We start from the raw sequence: 20,902 nt of genomic DNA on the forward strand, positions 1-20,902 counted from the left end.
CTTTCGCCAGCCCCGCCTCGGGTATGGGCACTGATGACGAGGAGGAGGGGACACGCCGCCAGAACCCACAACGTCCCGAGGGGGAATCGAACCCAGGACCTTCTAGCTGTGAGGCGACAGCACTACCAAATGTGCCACCGTGCCCCCGTGTAGATTTAGATTATTTAAAAAAAACATGCATTTACCAATTCAGGCTTATACTCTGGCTATTTTCGAAAGATTTGTATATTTAACTTGTGAAATGGGACATCCTAAGTGAGGCATTTCGTGGTATTTTTTCCAAAAATGCCAGTATTCTTTCCACCACTGAAACGAGACAAATTAGATAGACATGCTGTATTCCACCTTACGTAGACATATAGGCTACGAGAAATAAGGCCAGCCGCCAGATATGCATTTAGCCACACATTACTGCATGGTGTGCACACACTATGAATAAATTATAGTTTGTTTGATCCTGCCTTAGTGTGAGTCTCATATAATGGCACACGAGGGAGGGAGCACATAGCCAGTGTGCACCATGAGAGTAGCCAACACAGTAAATTATGGTTCTCTAGTTAAATTAGTACAGTAGGCTACAGATAATTTCAATGACCCCCAGTTTGATATGTTAAGGCCACCTCTTGGTTTGCTTTTTGTTTATGTATGTCGTTTTTTTTCTTATTATATCTTGTCTTTTTTTGTATGTACATAATGTTCCTGGATGTATCATACAGAATTATTATACCACTTAAAAATCACAATAAACAAAGTAAAAAAAAAAAAACTAGACTAGATTTGGAGATTATTTGTTTTAATCTGTTTAAGGGGTTGCCATGGGTGACAAAGCATTTTGGTACCATAAGGTTTGGATAAGCATGTAGTCAGTTTAGAGCTTTTTGGGATTACATTTTGAGTTGATTAGAACTGACATGACCTCAACCACAACCATTTAGTTCTTCTATTTGAAATAACTGCTGAAAATATTGGCAGATTCTATTTGAGCAAATTCAATTTGTCTGTAAAACACATATTCATAAAATATCACTGTATAAAAGTCATTGGCACCAGGCGGCTATGATAGCCTACTAAAAGAATAAGAGGGAAATTGGAGTCCACGTGTGAATTAATTTTCTACTCACCGGATAATTTCCAGAAATTACTTAAATCTTAGGTACTGTATGCCAATGCAAACAAATCCTAAAAGATTACAATAACTCGAGGATTCACAGGCAGTCAGGCTGATGAAGTAATATCAGAGAAGGAGATCATTTGGAGTGCCACTCATACACCCCCTTAAGCATGGTGCATAATTCCAAAGGTTTCGTGAAGGGAGGTGAACCAGGTCATATAATCAGAACTTGTTTTATCCAATGTTGGAAGGAGAAATGTATTGTCATTTAGTCTGCAGGGCATTTGTTGATGTGGACAGACCCTGTCACTCTGGAAGCTGTTAATGCAGCTGGCTTCGCATTCAGCTTCACATTGCGCAAGCAGCCAACAAATGAAGCAGACACCGGAGCCCTGTTTCTCTGTGCTCTACCTGCAGGGGAGGAAAGTGGAGGAATAAGTATATCGATCAAGCTGAATAGAGAGGAATTGTACTTGAAAACTAAAAAATAATTGAAATCTGCAGTACGGTGTCAAATGATTGAGGTGGAATAAAAAGTATATAATGTTAGCCTCTGAGATGTAGTAGAAGTATGAAGTATACTTAAGTACTGTAGAGTACTTGAGTAAATGTACATGACATGTACCACTGTCCCGCCACCAAACAAGTGAACGTTTACATGGAATTTTGACAGATTTACCCGAGATGCCTCCGATGTAAAGGGAATCCAGTGCTGTGGAATACGAGGGAGAGCGAGAGAAGCCTTCCATCTGTTCCTTCGCAGAATCCACCTCTAGCTTGAGAACCGCATTCTGTTTGGACACTTAAAGCATAAAGAAGGCCAGCCGTAATTAGAATATGTTTTAAAATCATAAGCACCTAAGTATACAGTGTGAGAGCTAGTGTGAGACTTTTTTACCAGAAACCAGATGAAATTTCCCATCACACAGATTCTGCTGCGGAGTCAACAAGAGGCTGAGGACATCGTTGCCGTCGTTCACTTCCACACCGACCTGCCATAAAGAGTAGCATGATGGTGAATCTTTGTCTTGAATGAGATCCTGACAACAGGAACACACCATGAGACCCGGTGTCTCACCTTATTGTCCCTCAAGAAAACATCAAGGCTGGTCTTGCGGCCTCTGACGTGGAAGAGAAGGCCTGTCAGATGTTGCGGACGCAGCTCAAAGGTCAGCTCAAAATGAGAGCCCACATTGAAGGACTTGTCTGAAAGACAAACATCCTTTATGGAAGGTCCAACATTTAATATTCAGTGAGTTTGCACAATGATTTAAGGGAAGGAATGCACAAAAATGTAATTCATGTCATCATCCAAACCTAAAACAACATGACCACCGTTGCCCCCAAAGTATGCGCCCGATTCTGAGAGCACATCAGAGCAGGGGAGCGATCCATGGCTTGACACAGGTTCCCCGATTAATATCTCATTCAGTCTGAAATCCCGTATGCAGCCGATAATACTGTCCTTGGGAATGAAGTGGCTCTGAGAAAGAGAACAGAGTTTGACCAAAAAAGTTATTTAGACAAGATCAATGCAATATATAAAATGGAACAAATATAAAAAGGTTAAACATGAGGGGCTGCACTCACACATAAGAGACACGTGTCTTCTCTGTGTCTTGTGTCTCCTCTGTGTATCAGACAGGTTTGGTTTGACGAGGTAAACCCCTGACGAGACAACCTTGTTTGATGGGTGTGAGGGGGGCAGAACGCAGCCAACCAACAAGGTTATCTCGTCAAACCAAGAGACTCTCACTGAAAAAGATTTGGAGCTGTCTGATATACAGAGGAGACACGAGACGAGACACAGAGAAGACACGAGACGAGACACAGAGAAGACACGCGTCTCTTATGTGTGAGTGCAGCCTCAGAAAATATGTTTTTTATTAATCTATCTAAAGGTGTCCTTTTGTTCATACCTTTGAAGTTTTGTGTCTTGGATAACCTCCTAAATATACAGGATTCTTCAGGTTTAAGGAATAGCCCTCATCATTGGACAGGAGACCGTCAGTTACACGGACACCATCCACAAGTAGATGGAAGGTGTTCTTCTCCACACTGAAGACAACCTGTACAATTAAATGCATGCAGTGTCTGTCAGGACAAGTAACGTGATTAGCAGCATCCTCTCCTGGAAGCCTTTATCTAGTATCTAATCGTATATGTCTGTGTTCCTACAGTATAGTATACTGTAGTAGTAGGCAGTATATGGCTAAGGAGACAAGAATCAATTAAATTGTTTCTGGCCTTTCATGTCAATGACCCCATATTAATGAGGAATGATTGTGGAGTGCAGAGTGATTTTGTGCCAGGGACACCCATACAAGGTTTGTCTTTTATCTCATTTATTTCTATATATAATTTTAACAAATAGGAAATGCTACTAGATACTATATTAGAACATTTTGCTGGGACCCCCTGGTTCGACTCAAGGACCCCTGGAGGTTCCCGGACCCCACTTCAAGAACCACTGCTATAAGGGATTGAAAAGAATGAGAAGAACACAGTTATAATTACTCTATGCCAGTTTCCATCGTTGCTCTTCTTGTTAGACTGGATGATTCTGTTTGGACCAAGGGAAAGCTTGATCTTGCCATTAGCTATGAACAGAGCCACCAGGGAAACATCTCCTTTCCCTGCTACGGAGAGCAGCAGTCCTTTGGATGACCTGGTTCTGACTTCAAGTGAGAAATGAGGTCTAAAGTGGACAAGAATGATGAAAGGGCACAGAATGGATTTCTTGGGGGATTTGAACGAAGAAAATATGATAATATATATTTATTATTTAAACAGATTCTCAAACTTTTGAATGATAAAGGACCCCAAGTTTGGTACCCAAGGCCCCCCATTACTCTGAGCATACAGATGGAATAATTGTCTCACTCTCAGAGTGAGACCAGATTTGTAAGGGTTCAGCTGGTTCCTAAATAATATTTTAGCTGGTGGGCCCTGAAACCCCCTCAAGGACCCCCACTTTGAGAACCACTGTTTTATGTGACAACATAATGACCTGTAATTGAGGTCTTCAGGGGCGATGTTGTAACTCAGCCAGCTGTGGCGCTCTGAGAGCTGGTACCCTCCGTAATGTGCTGAGGGTCGTCTACACTGGACAGCAGTGGTATCTGTCTGGGACCGGATCTGACACACAGAATAATACTGTTACAGGTTGTTACAATTTAATATCAAATTTAATATCAAATATATATATATAGTTTTTTACAGAACTGACCACAGAAACGGTTGATTATATTATGAAATTCAATTAACCACTTAAACCCTATACACTTCAACGTACAAATATTGCTGATCTACAAGCTCACATGCTGCATCATGATGGTTTGCATTATTGGCTATATCCTATCTTTTTTACACATTGAACATTTGAATTTGGAAACATATTGGGGGATGTTTTTCACTCTGCCCAAAATAGGGAAACTAGGGTTAATGTGGTTAATTTTAGAAATACATGTTGTAAGTAACATGACAGTCCTCTACACACCATTTTGTTTCTGTGGGGTTTTTGCAGAAGGGCGGCTGGTAAAGGTGTGGCGTGTGGAGAGAGGATGCATGTACCCAGCACTATGTCCCCCTTTGCAGACGATGCGCTCAAGTCAGCCGGCATAAAACTCATGGGATTCCTGTGTTAGATTCAACACTTCTATTATACAACAAATGTATTCATGACATGTGTAAGAAAAGAAGAAACTATTTTTAGACCATGTGTCATTTACCAGGAATAGCCCATTTATAAGCTTCACAGCATTGTTAACATGACAATCTGCTACAAAGTTGCATGATGGACTCAGAGCTCAATTTAGGCATTGCAGCACTGTACATACTGTACATTCAGAAACAAGGAGAAGTAACTTTAGCCAAACCTTGTGTAAAGATTAGAAATGCAGCCGTTGAAGGTCTCTCCTGCCAAAGTTAGCTTATGTGTTCTGGGCTTGATTTTGTGCGGTTGCTGCTGGCTCATATCTACATTATCCACTCTCAACTCCATCCTGTGAAAATCACAGCCACATTTGGTCAAGTACGGTGTACTGTGTATTATGTGTCAAAGAGCAGTGGGATTCATTAATTTGGATAACAGCAATGGGTTTTGTTTTATTTAAAATGGTATAAATGTTGACAACATTGAGAAGAGACACCTCACTTACCCTGTGTCATTCTTCCTTGCAGACAAGAAGTGCCACCTTCCATCATTGTACATTTTGTGTGATTTCAATGCCTGGCTATCATAATTAAATACTACGTAGCCATCAGTCAATGACAGCTGAAAGTCATGGTAGACAGTAGCAGAATCCTAGGAAAGGATAAAAACAAGCAAAGTAAAAAATAATAAATGAAATCATGTCACATCACACTACAATAACAGTTCAAAATGGAACCAAATAGAGCCGTAACGCAAAAGGGTCCTGAGGATGGATCGGCAGCTTTCACCTGATACGTGGTCCTGAGAAGAGCACCATGTTTCTCGGTGCTCCTGAACCCCAGGGAGACCATAGCTGGACGTTGGCTTGAGAGACCCGTGGTTTCCAAAGAGAGAGAGCCACCAGAGTTAAAGGCTGCTTCATGAACACCCTGCAGTATACAATCAACACACTCAAAACACTGGACATCCAATATGCAACAGTGAAATCCAAACACATATAAGCATCACTATAACACAATCATTTGTAATTGGTCTACCGTCTACTCTGAATACTATTAACCACATGAACCCTAATGTTCGTATCCTGGGCATATCTTACAGTAATAGGCGAACCTAGACAGATCTACAAGCTTGTAGACCTGATATCTTTGGTGTAGAGGCCCCCAAAAATCTGGGGACCAAGTACAGACGCCTGGGGGACCCTGGTCAACAGAGTATATAATTTCAGTCGTTAAGAGAGATTTTTAATAAAATGTACAAATGATTAATCATGAATCATGGTAAATTTCCTAGAGGTAGTTTACCAGCAGTGCAACTGTACATCCAACGCTGACTCCAATGGTCCTGTTATATTCCACATAGAGACCGTCTACCCTCCACCGATCAACACATCCTCTCAGTGCTGGAGCAGTGATGTTGTCCCTTCAAGAATCACACAGATAAATACATATAATATGGTTCAAATACAAAAGCCCCCGTGTAAATCTTTGATAACTGTATGATAACTGATAACTGTATGATAACTCAGAATCAGAATCTGTATGAGTTCATGTTGAATTACCTCTCCTTGACTTGTGTTGGTAGGCCACCGACATAGTAATTTCTGTAGCGCGATCCAACGTAGTCTGTGGATATGTTTTCTTCACGTCCATATTCTCCATAATATATAGTAAACCTTTTATCCATCTCAATTATAAAAGTGTTGCCCTGGGAAAGGAGATTCAGTAAATATCCAGTCAAATGTGGTATGAACTGCTTACACAATATCGATAATGTATGATTAGAATGTATAAAACCTGATGTAGTGAGTGAATGTGAGGGAGAGTTGACCCTTGATGAAACTTCTAATAATTTGGGTTCACATTAAGAGAAATACAACTCATTGCAATTCTCATTCCTGGACCTTTAATAAGACTTACAGATTAGAAATGGAACAGCTAAATATGTGAATGTAAATAGTTTTTGCTTGAAAATATGTGGGTTGATACAACATGAAATAATTTGTTTAACACTGTTCTATGATCTTACATAAAGTGACACATTTCCACTGCTCTTAGCCTTGAGTGCTTGGCCTGATTGTCTTCCTTGCAGAACAAGGTGGCCTTTCTCCACTAAGACGCAGAAGTATGAATCCTGTGAAAGATGGAAAAATACATTTGTAGCTTTTAATGGTGAAAGTTAATGTTGACTATAATTGGCCACAGGTCACCATTTTGTCAAATCTATAGTGTCACAATTAATAGCCTTCGTTTTTTTGTTAGTTCCATTAGAAACATTATACAGTTTAAGGATTTCTAATTTATAAGTGTCTTTATAGTTTAGTTTTATACAATTGCTTATATTGTTTTATTATAAGCATGTATTGCAAAAGATGTTTATGAAAAAGGGAAATCAATAAAAATAGCTAAAGGAGAAACATCATACATCATTTCCAATGTAGAATAGCAAGGCATTTGACTCCCGGCTCTTTGTGGTGAACTTGAACAGTCTTCTCTTTATCTTGTCTGGGTTACTTGTGAGTGCCATGCGGTAACCAGTCCCTTCATAGTAATCTGATACCTCTGACTGAGGAAGCCTGTGCAAAGGATGGAAATGTCATGGTAGAAGAAATACTCCGATTTGCACAATGTAGAAATACAACTAAAAAGTCTGGTATTCAAAATTGTATATGTAAAAGTACAAATGTATTGGCATCAATACTGATAGTATAAAAGTATAAAATGAAATGCACAATGTCCCTTCACGTTCAAATTGTCAAAATCTTTCAAATATAGCTGATCAACTTCACAGCTTATTGCTGTGTTTTGTATTAAGACCTGATTTTAAAAGAACGCCTTCTAAAACCTAATCTGTTTTCTGAAAACCTTCAAATTCCTATTCCAAAAAAAGATATATATTTTGTTGCTACATGTATAGCAACCACTAATGAGACACAGTGGTACAGTAGGTTACAAGTTGGTCTAAATGAGTTAACTTACTTGACATAAGGCTGGTGGTCAGTGAGGTTGACCACACTCTTATAGTTGAACAGGCAAAGGCGATGATCATTCACAGAGGACAGTTTCATGGCTCCACGGTACATGGGGTAACGCAGCTCCACCGGAGGCTGGACAAAATATGTAAGATGTTTTTTTCTTTTCCAAAATAATTCTAACATTTTTCAAATCTTTCCATTTATTCCCCTACATTTTCAAAATAGATAAATTAAAAATAGCAGATCATGCAGATCATTGTTAGCTTAATATTTTCACTATTCATCCTATACAATGATTATACTGTGGAGCCCCATTGCCCCCGCCGGCGGGGGCAGCGGCTGTCCACCTCTGAACAGCGCTCAGCGGGTCAATTGGAGACCCAATCGGTCTCCGGTTCCAACTCTGATGTTGCGGATTTCCCCCCTGGAGCCCCCTGGGGTTTAAGAGGGTTACTGTTGATCATTCAACTTAAATAGGAGAGACATCTTCATTTTAGCTCATAGGTAGGAGTGCAGAGCATGGACAGAAAGCAGTGGAAACTGGAAACATTGTAATAGTGATGATGAGTGATTACAGTGAAGTTGTCCGGATGACCGCCCACGTAGAAGACCACATTGTCCGGGTTCAGATCCAGAACAGCAATGGCCGTGTTTGGAAGGTTCTTCTTGAGAGGTAGATGGATGGGTTTTGGCGATGTGAAGTTCTGAGTCATATTAACTTCTGAATCTTGGTAAACCCTGAAGGAACACAAATCCATCCATAATTGGTGCTCACAATTGTTCATTATAAGATGTGCCTTAATGTCTATACATGTGGTGGACAAGAGGTGGACTATTCACAGTTCAGAAACCTTGATATTGTCTCCTCCATGACATTATCGGTGGTGATTTCACGCTAAAAAATATAATATAATTTGATGTACAATGTCTTCTACAGTATTTCAGCATGCTAACTTTCCAGGAATAGAAAGGCTGTAGTTTCTATTAGCTCGGAATCCCCATCAATGATGTCATTGAAGTAAGGTTTCTGAACTGTCCACAGCCCACCTCTGAGACTGAGTTGACAGAGTTGGTGCCATCTTATAATAAACATTAGTTCATTATAAGATTAGATATTTGAAAATGGATGAAGTGCTCCTTTAAAGAGAGTGTGAGACGCATGTGTGCATGGGACCCCGCTGATGATTTGGTTGCCCTACTCACATATTATTTGTGCAGTTGTGCTGCCCCCCCTCCCGATGACAGCGCTGCGTTATCTTATGCATATCATATCGGCTACTTTGCTGTTTGTGAGGACACACACGTGGGCGTGTGCTATTACGTGGCGGAGCCACGGAGAAAATTGTCGGCTTGGCACTTTTTGGCACATTTTGTTGCCCTATACGCAGTGCGTATTGTGTGTATAGGTAGCGGGGGCGCTGCATGTGTGTGTGTGTGTGTGTGTGTGTGTGTGTGTGTGTGTGTGTGTGTGTGTGTGTGTGTGTGTGTGAATTGTGAACACATGACACATCTCACCTGCTGAAGACAACTCTGTCAAAGTCTGTTGAGTTCACGCTGGTGGTCGTGATGATTTTGCTGGCTTCCACCTTATGGACAATTCCTCCCAGTTTGTAGACACACAGCAGTATGTTGTTTCTGATCGCCATTCCAATGTAGTCTCCAGAAGACTGAAAGACAATGACAGAAATGAGCCACACCCAATGAGTAGATCAATAATCCTTCTATCTATACTGTGGGTTCTCAACGTGGGGTCGGAGGACCCCCAGGGGTCCTTGTGGGGTTTCCAAGGGGACCACATTGAAATGATTGATATAGATACGATACGATTATGATATATACGGATTTGTAACTCTGAGTGTACAAATGGAACCAAATGGTTCCATTTGGTTCCATTTGTATTGTATACTTTTTAGAGTTGAACTATATGTGGATTTGACAAGTGTAAACCTACTCCATCAGTAGATTCAATATTAGCCTGAGCTCAATATTGGCCGAATTACATTTCTATGGAAAATAAAAAAGTTAAGAATCACTGGTCTAAACAACTTGGCCTGTATTTCTATTTTCTACTCATGGAGTCCTTTATTTTGTTATATTTAAGATAAGAGACACTCTGATGACAACCACTCACATCCTTGTTCCCCAGGTAGAAAACAAAGGCATTAGAATCATGGTGCTTGTCTTGGCGTCGCTGCCGCCTGCCCTCAGCCTTGGAAGGATCTTTTGGGTGGCGATTGAGAAGTAAGTCAACCGCTGTGAATGCCTTCACGTCCTCGAGGTTGCTTGGAGGACGAAGTTCAACATGGCCCTTTCCATTGAATGTGGTGGCAAGAGAAAGCTGAGGGAGGGCAGTAAAGTCAGAATGAATGAATGAATATGAAATATCAAAGACTGGTGGCTAAACAAAGTTGTAGACATATATCACCCTGTTGACAAAGGTTCTTGTCTCTTGTATGATGTCTTTGATTCTTCTGATGCTTTCTGTCAGATTGGCAGCAGAGGGCGCCTGGTTACTAAGATTCTGAGTCTGTGCAAACATCTTGTTCAAGGTAGGGAGTCTTTCACTCAGGTTCTTCACTAAAAAGTGCAAAAAGTCAAGACAAAATATAAGACGATGATTATGTATGTGAGATAATTAAAACAGGACAGCAGAAAGCTTTGTATTTCCAGACTTGAATACTCACATGCATGATCTGCATCACTCAGAATACCATCTACATTTGGACTGGTATCAAGAAGACCTATTTTGATTTTCCCAACTTCTTGAGTGATCGTCCTCAGTCTGTCTGTCACTGAATTGATAGTGGCATTAGAAGCAGAGACATCTGCCTTGGCAGCGTCTAGGAGGCTCCCAGTATCATCTGCAATCAAAAGATCTGATATATTATAGACATGAACTAATGCAAAGATGGGAAACCACTTAACTGGGCAATTATGTCATAAGGAACACGGTTTCATGTTCATTTTAAGCAAAAGTATAGCAATAGCACAGTTTAAAAATACTGTGCTGCCTTCAAAATCTTTCTATTATTGTGTTATTGGACGTTTGGACTAGTAAGCACTATTTTATAATTAGGCTATTCATAAAGATAGACATAAAGATGATGAAGGCTATATAGGCCGAAACGTTACAGGTTCCCTATTAAACATTTTCACTGCATTTGAAGACAGTGTGCTCTGTGTGGGTGTTTCTTCTTTTGTAGGCTATTCAAAATCAGCTGAGCATGTAGAAGTGCAATTTTAAAAATCACATTCTGCAAAGTAACTAGTAAAGCAAACTGTAAAATACATGTAGTGGAGTAAAAAGTATAAAAAAGAAGTAGAGTAGAAGTATAAAAAAATAACATACTCAAGTAACCTGTACTCGAGTACATCTAGTTACTTTCCACCAATGATAGGTAGCTTGCAAGATTAGTTCAGTTACACTTGAGATGTTACACTCATACACATTACTATAACTATTTCAACTATACAGTGTTCTGCATTTTACAGCCAACACCCAAATGAAACAAACCCTGAGTTAAAGATATTACTTTCAGCTGCATTTATTCTTTTAGGACAAGTCACAAACTGGCAGCTGTAAAAAAGGGGGGGGGGAAATGAAAATCCAAAACGGTGTAATCTAAGAATTCACTAACCTCTTTTGATGTTATTTAGATCATCAGTGACATGTTGAATGTCGTTTCTCAGCAGTCGTCCTTTCTCCTTTCTCTGATCAATGTTGTTTGTCTGGGAGGTAACTTTATCTGATATCACTATGTGTATTAAAGGGAAAAAAACGTTAAATCAATGTAATTCTTCATCTTTTTTGTGACTTCAGACAACATGCAAGATATTTTGAATGTCAATGAATAGACCAACTGTAACCCTGACTTTATGTGATTAAGTTAACTTACTTTGAAGGTAACCTGGCGTGTTCTGGACTTCTGTGAGCATGCGCTGTGCATCGTCTTTCAGTGCCTTGGCCCGTTTGACCACGTCTCCCTGCACTGCATCCTGATGTGTGGCAAGGACACAGACATAAAACAAATGAAATGCTGCTGTAGTGCACAGGGTTATATGCTGCTGTAGTGAATTTCAATAATAGCTAAAACAGACGAGCTACACTCTTCAGGCTTGTAGATCAGCTATTTTCACCATTTGGAAAATAAAAAATGTTTGAAACCAAATTGTTTTTGAATACGCTCTCTCTTTCTTTTTTCTTATTTTTTAAAAAAAAAAATTCCAACTAATAGACTGACACCACGGCGCGTATTCAGAGCTTCAAGCTGTGACTCCCCGGGGGAAGTTGTGATTTGCTCTCGTTCACTGCAATGCAATTTGCGGCATTTCCAAAACAATATTGCGCAGAGTAGCGATTATCAAACGTATTTGCAATGCCATACGTTGAAAGATCCCCCCCCCCCCCCCCCCTTAAAACATGATCATCAGGTAGGCTACTATGATACCAGGAGAAAGTATTTTTTTAAGTGATGGTTGAGAAATGTCAGTTACCATGTGGGGGTTCCTGTACTGTACTGTACTGTACTGTACTGTACCAACCCAAATCACGTGCGTGCGTGCGCACATGAACGTGCGTTAGGCTGTGCAACAGTGATACTTGGTTGTGAAAACCAACCAAAAGCTTTCGTGCTCGGACAGACCCAGCCACCCAGCCAGGGACAGACCCAGGGACCCAGGGACCCATCGACACACATAGCTGTCTATAGGAGTGGTTGCACCACTCAAAAAATGTTTTTATGAGGCCATGGGTCACGGTGATGGATGGTGAGTGATCCACCTGAACTGAAGCCACACCCACAGCTGTTGTTGTATGATAAAGGGGGAGGGGTTAGGGGAGGGGATAATATTGTGTCACGATCACTGTCATTTCGATTGCGCCTTTTGACCTGAGAAACCAAAAATACACATGGAAGACATATTTCAATAATCTAACCACACCTGTGGGTCTATTAGAGTAATGGTAACTCCATATACACATACAAAACAGAAAAAGTACAAATATCACGGCTTTAACGAGAGGAGTAGTCAGTTTTAGTGATTGATGGAAAGGCGGATCTCACATCACCAGTGGGAATGCAAACTAATCACCTTAAAAGCCTCCTCAGCAGCCACTCTGGATTGATTTGCTGCCAGGCCCGCCTCCTCTATGCCACTTACAATGCTGCTATCTCCCTTGCCCACTACAGCATTAAGCAGGCCAGAGGAGCCGTTGGTCATTTTCTGGAGCCCTCTGTAGATAACAGACAAGACATTCAAGTCAACACAAAAACAGAGCTGAAATGTTTTGATTTAATTTCAAGGACCCCCAGTTTGATATTGTACATTTTGGAGGTCCTTGACTTTTGAGAACCACACTATACGCACAATTTAAATTCTCTTGCTAGTCTGTCCAGTTCCTTTGCATGCTCTTCTGCCTCGACGATCAGGTCCACCTTTGCCAGAACTTGGAAGATTCTGTTCAACTTCTTAGTGAGGTTCATCTTAGCACCGTCCTGCTGAGCTGCAAGATGCTCCGCTTCCTGCAGATTTAAACACCATTGAATTGTTTTCAAGCCAGAATTCTCAAAACGTTTGCTTGAACTAAACTAAACTAATTAAACTAGTGTTTTCCGAAACTTTCCAGCTTGAGACCCAAAAGAGAAATTGTGTATCCCCAGGACCCAAGCTTACAATAGCAACAACAGCTATAGCTCTACAAGCTCACAACATAGTTGTGAGCTTTTTGATCTGCTATTTTTGCTTATATATAACATTATTATTTACAATTTTTAAAAACTTAAAAAGGTGGGATGTTTACCCGTGACTCATAAAAAAGGGCCCGTGAGTCGTGACTAAAAACGGGTCTCAACCCGATCTGGTCCATAGCGTCTCTGAGACAACGCTATTGGACCACAGCTAGTCTCAACCCCACTGTTTGGGAAATACTGACTTTAACAAGGAGTCAAGGACATGTGCATAGTTGAGCCCTTCGGCGTGACATACTGTACAGTACATTTACACCAACACAACAGTTTGTGCAGTTCAAGGAGTAACAGTCCATACACAGGAGTTTACCTCTTTGCTTGCTTTAAGCATTCCATAGAGCGCTGTAGCATTCCTTAACTTATCTTTAGTCAATCCAACCATTGAAAGGATCTTGTCTCGTTCCTTCTTCAGCTGAGCCCGGCGTTTCTGTCAGATGACAAAGCAAAGCATTATGTCACTATATTGTATTGTGTCACCATTAATTACATTTAGGGCATATTGTCTTCTTAGCGATAAAAAAATTTGAATCGATTAAAAATATATATAGGCCTAATTTACTAACTTGATTAATCTGATTAACGACTTAATCACTATTTCAAGGGGGAAAAAACATCCATTATAATTGAGGGGCGCCAGCCTCTCTTATACACAGGTTTAAGGTTTTTCTTTAGTTTGTTTTGTAAACACATTGACAATGTATGTCATAATGCATTTTTCTGTACATGTAAACATTGTCAATAAACATATTTTAAAAAAGTGTCATTTAAGTCATATTGTCTCTGTGGTATATTTCGTTCAGGAAGACACGTTGACCAGGTCCACTTGGATTTGAAAGGAGAGACTTTATTTTGCAGGAAGAAGTCAAACCGCTCACAGCAAACAACACACGAGAGACGAAACACTCTCCCGGACTGTCTGGATAAAACACGCACCGCTCTCTGTCGCCCAAAGTCGAGAACCCGGTCCAGATCAGTCTCATTTGAACACTGCTCCTCCGTCTATATCTATTTCGGAGTCCCGCCTCCTCCGGACATGGAAACAGGCGTTTCCTGACTTTTGACCAATGAGATCTGGGATCTGTTTATTTCCGGTTTAGAGAGAGGCGGGACCAGGACACAGATCTCCTTACTGTTCTACTATGGAGGCCTAACTTTATACAAAAATGACTAATTGTTACACTGACAAATGTAGTTAAACAACAGAACTTAAATGCAAACTAAAACATACTATGACCATAGTTAATATCTAAGCAATGTTTAAAAACGGAACTAAGAATGAACCTGAACATATTATCTTTAAGAGGTGATTAACACAGTTTTTAACCCCAAACTAGTAAAAGCTATAATCTTATAATCTCCCAGCACATTTTCAATCAATACATCAATTGCACTCCTTATTAATAGTTATAGCGTATATAACTATATATGACTATAACTATCTAATAGTTTAGTCTAGTTTAAAGTAGTTTTCTTAAGTTTTAGCTGTTAGTTCACTCAGTGAAAATCAGTCACCAAGAGTCACCAACTGGAACCGGCTTAGAGAAATCTAGCATAGAAGTAGCAGATGCATTCACAGTGATGACAATTCTTGTGACGTGTGAAACCCTTTGTCCCGGAGGGAGCTTCAAACGGTTTCAAGACAAAGGCCTGGGATTCGGGTGTGAGTTTGTAAATGACTATTCTCCTCTAAGAGGGAGAATCACAGATAGAGACATTTTCACTTACTGTTGCTTAATACTAACCTTGGTTCATTTATAGAAATTATACGACATAACCTCCCTTTTATGGAGCTTTATTGCTTCATAAACTATTACATAAATGAACCCCCAAAAGAAACAGGTCCTCCCTTTTATCCTTAAAACCCACAAAAATACCTTCATAGTAAAAACCTGAATGTGAAAACATTGAATGTGACCTACCCCCCTCCCTTTTATATCGACCAACTGACTGTCAAATTATATGAAGTATGAACCAACAGACTAATACTAATGGTAGTAGTAATAACAGTAATAATAAAAATACCGAATCAGACATCTTCCCCAAACCCCAAGTCATATGTAAAAAATAGGTACCCAAGTCCTAGCCTCCTCCCTTGGCACCTGTAATACCTACACAATTATCAAACTGAACATGTACAAATGAAAATTATACAGTTATTGCACCCCCCTCCCCTGAATGATGACTGAAAATCCCATCAAAGTTAACCTCGAATGATACACCAAGAATTACCAGATCTACTTGAAAGCTGAAGTACAATAAAACCTCGAAGAATAGAATCACAACATCCGTCATGATTCACGAAGTCACACCTGTGGATTTGAAAAGTCAATACATTCAACGTAACCTATCTAAAGTCAATAATCCCTGTACCCGCAAATTTGAAACATATGAAAACATAAACACAAAATCATAACAATCCAGTATCGACATATTTTCTTTCTCCTGCGATGACGGTTCACGCGCATACTCCTTCTTTTTTCGACTAAAATATAAACGCAGATGAATCCTGGTTTTGGACTGTCCTGTACATCCCAGTAGTTCAACAGGAATGGCAATGATCTTCATTGTGGTCACCAGGGCATTTTGCGCAACGGATGGGTGGCTGAAGCTGTACAGCATTGGATCGAATACTCTTCTTCCATGTAGGATCACCCATCTCCGAGCAATCAGGAATCGGTTTTGACTTATACGACTGTATACCAGCCTCAGTCATGACACAGCTGAAGTGTATCAGAGCCCTTCGTGTAGGCGTGACCTGAAGATGGACTGTAGATTGATATCCCATCGATGATGTAGTTTTGACGACATCTTCTGGTTACCCGCTGTCGATGATGTGGACCACTGTCCTCAGGATAGCTGTTGTAGAGCTGATAATCACGACTCGACATGGAGTAGCGCAGAAGTAGACAGACAGCCTTTGCTAGGACACGATCTCAGATGTCTACTGGCCCCCTCGCATCTGCCAAGATGTTGTTGTAACCGCAACTTTTTCTCCATCAGCTTCCTGTTGGAAATATGAAACAACTCCTACACAAGATTAAACATCCTTTTGCATCACCACACCCATGCATTGAACTATTAGTTAGTTAGTAGCAGACCGTTCAGTGTTACTCCCAAAGTCCTGAAAATCATCCACTCATATTAAAATCAAATTATTCTTATTGTGATGTATCTTTTATCTTGCCAACTCCTAGAAACCTTAACAATGTAGTCTCATTTTCCGTTCCTCTTATTAATGCCATGGTTGTTTCTTAGAACAACCCAAATTACTCCTATATGTGAATAATGTATCCTAAATTAGACTGCACATTTGTTGACGAAAAGTCATTTCTTCAAGCATTTATAAGTCACAAGTTCAAAATGTATTGCATGTTTCCTCTAAATAAACAAAAGTGACACTCTGACTCCTCCTAAGATGTTTATACATTTTTAAAGAATTTAGTCCCATTGCATTGGAGAATGCACTCTGAAAAATAAAAATACCCCCCCTCTTAACTTGATTTTATTATATCCTCCCCCCTTCTGCCACTCAACAAGAGTGACAGACTATATACATATACTGATTGTGTCAACATGTCAATGATAGCTTTCTGTCACAATCTCCCTTTTACCGTACCATCCGCTGTCCCCCTGTTCCCCTGATAGCATATACTGTGAACACTCTTACTAATGTTGAACCTGAAGGAAAGGAATCAGGAGGTATTCTAGAAATTGCACCCCCCTACAGGAAAATATTGTCGTTGCCTCTCTCATTTTCTTTTTTTTTTTAATTCACCAAATTGCAAGAATGGGGCTTCTCTTTTCCACATTCTGTCAAGAAAAAGGCTTCTCCTTTTGCCACAACCATATGTCCAACGTCAACGGAAGCACCTTGAAAAAATAGGACGGACTCATTGTGATGGTCTAGTTGCGGTGATGAGATCCCTGCTGGTGTCACCCTGCTGGCTGCTTTGGGCCAGGCGGCACCTGTCGCTCTGGTTAGAACCTAGGGGAATCTGAGGACCTTGTCACAACTCCTCACAACATGATCTAAGCTGCCACATCTGTAACAGCCGGTGAAATTACGTGGTCGTACAGCCTTCCTCCCCATGTGGTCCCGGAACCCTTGATTGGAGTTTGTGGTGGGAAAAAGCTCACTCATTGCCTGGTATAGGGATCCCTTGTGTTCTGCCAGTAGGTCTGCGTCCCCCCTCGCCGTGTCTGCGTACGATTGCATGCCTGCTTGAGCAAAAATGTCATTCAACCCTTGTATCCCTACCAGGTGCGTCAACAACCTCTTCATGTCTCCCACGGCCACCAGAGAGCCCATCATCAAAGCATCGAATTTGGCAAACCAGGGATATGCGCCTTCCTGGAGTGGGGGCAGCTGTGCTGTGATCTCCTCCTGGTCATGTTCATGAAACAATGGTACGTAGTAAAGATGTTGTCCACTGACCACCACCGGCAGGTTTCGTGTCCTGACCGCAGGGCCCTCACTTGGTGTCATTTCCCTGGCCCCTGCCCCCCTCATTAGTTGATACCTGGTGTCTTGAGGCATCGGCGTCGGTGTGGCCAGGCTCGTCAGCTGTAGTTCCAGATGCTGTAACTGGAGTCTCGCGATCTTTCTGACAGTCTCTGTATGCTTACGCTGCTGGGTTTCCTCCTTGGCACGGACTACACCGACATGATGGACCACCAGGCCTGTAAATGATGACAAGGAAACACGTGCCACGCCTACCTCCTTCTTCAGTCCCTGCTGTACACTGTCCGGCAAACCCCTTACAATCATGTCTCTCAGGACAGCTTTGGACATGCCATCGTCGTCGACCTGGGATGGTTCACAGCCTGCAATTTCTGCCCACACCTGGTATGCGCGTATCACGAACCCCTGTGGGTGTTCCACTGCCGTTAAGGGACAAAAGAATACTTCAGCTGGGTTAATGTCCACCGGTCTTGGACACCTCACCGCTTCCGGCCCCCCGTCGGTGACCTCTGACGTAGCTCCTCTTCGTACAGGACCCTTAGCACATGTGGACCGAGTGGCGGTACTTGTAGTTGTAGGTGGGGGACGGTTACATCTACCCTCAGCCAGCCCTTCCAGTGGAGACTCTGTCACCGGCATCATGTTGGCGGGGCCCCTGGTCTCCCTGGCGGTTGGCTCCCTGAGTGAAGCCAAATAAACCCCTGCCCTCTCGTGGGCGGACACAGCCTCGGATCGACCTCCAGCGCCACGCTGACTTGCACTCAACTCCTCCTCCTCAGCTGTCTCCCGCGCCTCCTTCCCCAACACTGCGTTCACAAAGTCCTCGTCATCCGTGCCCCCATCCTCGGAAGACCCCGATGAGCTGGAACTGGAGCTGTCAAAATCATGAGCACCTCGCTGCAACACGTTAGCGCGATTCAGCTTGGTGATGAGGTCATAGGTTCTGCCCATTTTCTTTCCCCTTTTAAGGAACAATTTCATAATCTTCTGCTGTTCCCTGAACCTAGACTTCAACATTTTTTCGTAATCGTGCACACTGGCTACCAGACGTTCACTGTTTCCTGGATGAAATATGCTGTCCTGCGGCCAGCAGTGACTATTAATGGGACCATGTGACTCCCACCTCCCCAGAATTGATGATAACTTGTCGATAAACTCATCAAGTTGGTAGGAAGCTTGCCGACTAGCTGTCGCCATAATCAGTATTTTAAATATCGAGTTCAGAGATATTAAATTACAATAAATGTCACGTCCAATTAACCTTTAAAGTCCTACTTGCAATGCTCCTAAAAAATATCACCTCACTGAAACAGGAAATATACAAGAACCTCCAAACTTGCCAGTCACTTACAGACTGTAGACTCACTTGCGAACTGTAGGCAGATGTGTACTCAAAAAATGTAAGATGTCCTGCAACTTATGTGAAATGCAACAAACTACTGTATATGTTATACACGAGTCCAGAGACACGTGTGAGAGATGTTTATAACTGACTATAAGCTTAAACAAAACTAACGAAACGGACTATATTAAGTTGGAAGGTAAAAGATACAGCGTTTGACCTAAATTTAGAAAACCCTTACGACACGTCTCCCTTGATCAAGCAGAAAAATAATTCCACTTGTCCACCCTGTCCTGCTTTCTGTAAAAAGGAACACAGGTATTTAAAAAACCCCACACCCCCCAAGTATCCACTGTCAGGTCAGAGTTAGTATTTAGACAATAAAAAAATCAGACATGCAGTTAGGTTTTGTCCGTTAGTACAAGGAAATGCATGCACCAAAGACTATACAGCTTTGTGAGAGAGTTAAACAACCGAATGGTTTTTCCTCAAACGGAATAGTGACACCTAACTCCACATTCGTTCAATAACAACTACTAAGGCAGTTGGCTTTTACCTTACATTAAACCAACGAAACAAGTCAAAACAATATCAATTTATGTTTACCAAATGTAATTCACTGACGATTAGCAACTCACAATTGGGGACACACCTAATTTATCCCCACTGTTTATTAAGAATAGTGAAAAAAGACTTGATATTTACACGAATTGATACTCACTCCCCTAGTTCCTTGATCCTCCTTCAAACTGAAAGATATAACTCAACACATTATTATCGTACAGTACCTGTTTAACGGAGAGAATCATGCACTGCTCACTATTAATAGCTTTTTAACAATGAGTCCTGCTGACACCACAAAATACTGATAACAGATGTCCTGTTACACCAATCAAAGGTAAAATATTGATATCTAAGGCTCCCCCCTAGATACTTTGCTCATCCTTCATGTCAACCACCTTAGACAGGATGAAAAGCTTTCCCGTGCAGATTGAATCCTCCTCTCTGCATTCTCCACCCTTTGTGGATATTGGATAATAATCATCATTATTATTAATAGAATATGTGTGACCTTAAGTCACTGAACCGTAACCTCTGTCCAAGTTACCTCTCACTGAGGTGTCTCCCTATGGAGTCTGTAGGATTATACACTTGTGCACATCTAGTATTATAGTGCAGTAATCAATCGCAGTTCAGCAGAATATTTATAATCTGCAAGCAAATGTGTGACTGTAATTATCATTAAATGTATGTTACCCGCACCTCGTGTTGCAGATGCAAACCTTACAAAGATTTATGTGCCAGTAATACACGTATATCCTAAAAAATCCATGATTTACTGAGCACCCCTCTCAAACCACATGAAGCAAAAACCCTTCATGTAATTCTTTTTTAACAGTGGTTAATTCAGACCCACATCGCCGTCCTCCCTACAAGGAAAGATTAGGCCGCGAAGGGGAAGTGATCAGCTCCACCCTACAGCGTACCCCTAGAATTTACTGGGAAGAAAGTTTAACCAGGGAGGAATATGAAATGTTAACCACACAATGAGGAAACAATGGGAAGGAACCATCTAGTTATACTATCCTACCAGGGGAAGTCCAAGTTGAT

This window comes from Protomyctophum bolini, assembly GCF_963924005.1.
Source record: "Protomyctophum bolini genome assembly, chromosome: 8".
Classification (NCBI taxonomy): domain Eukaryota; kingdom Metazoa; phylum Chordata; class Actinopteri; order Myctophiformes; family Myctophidae; genus Protomyctophum; species Protomyctophum bolini.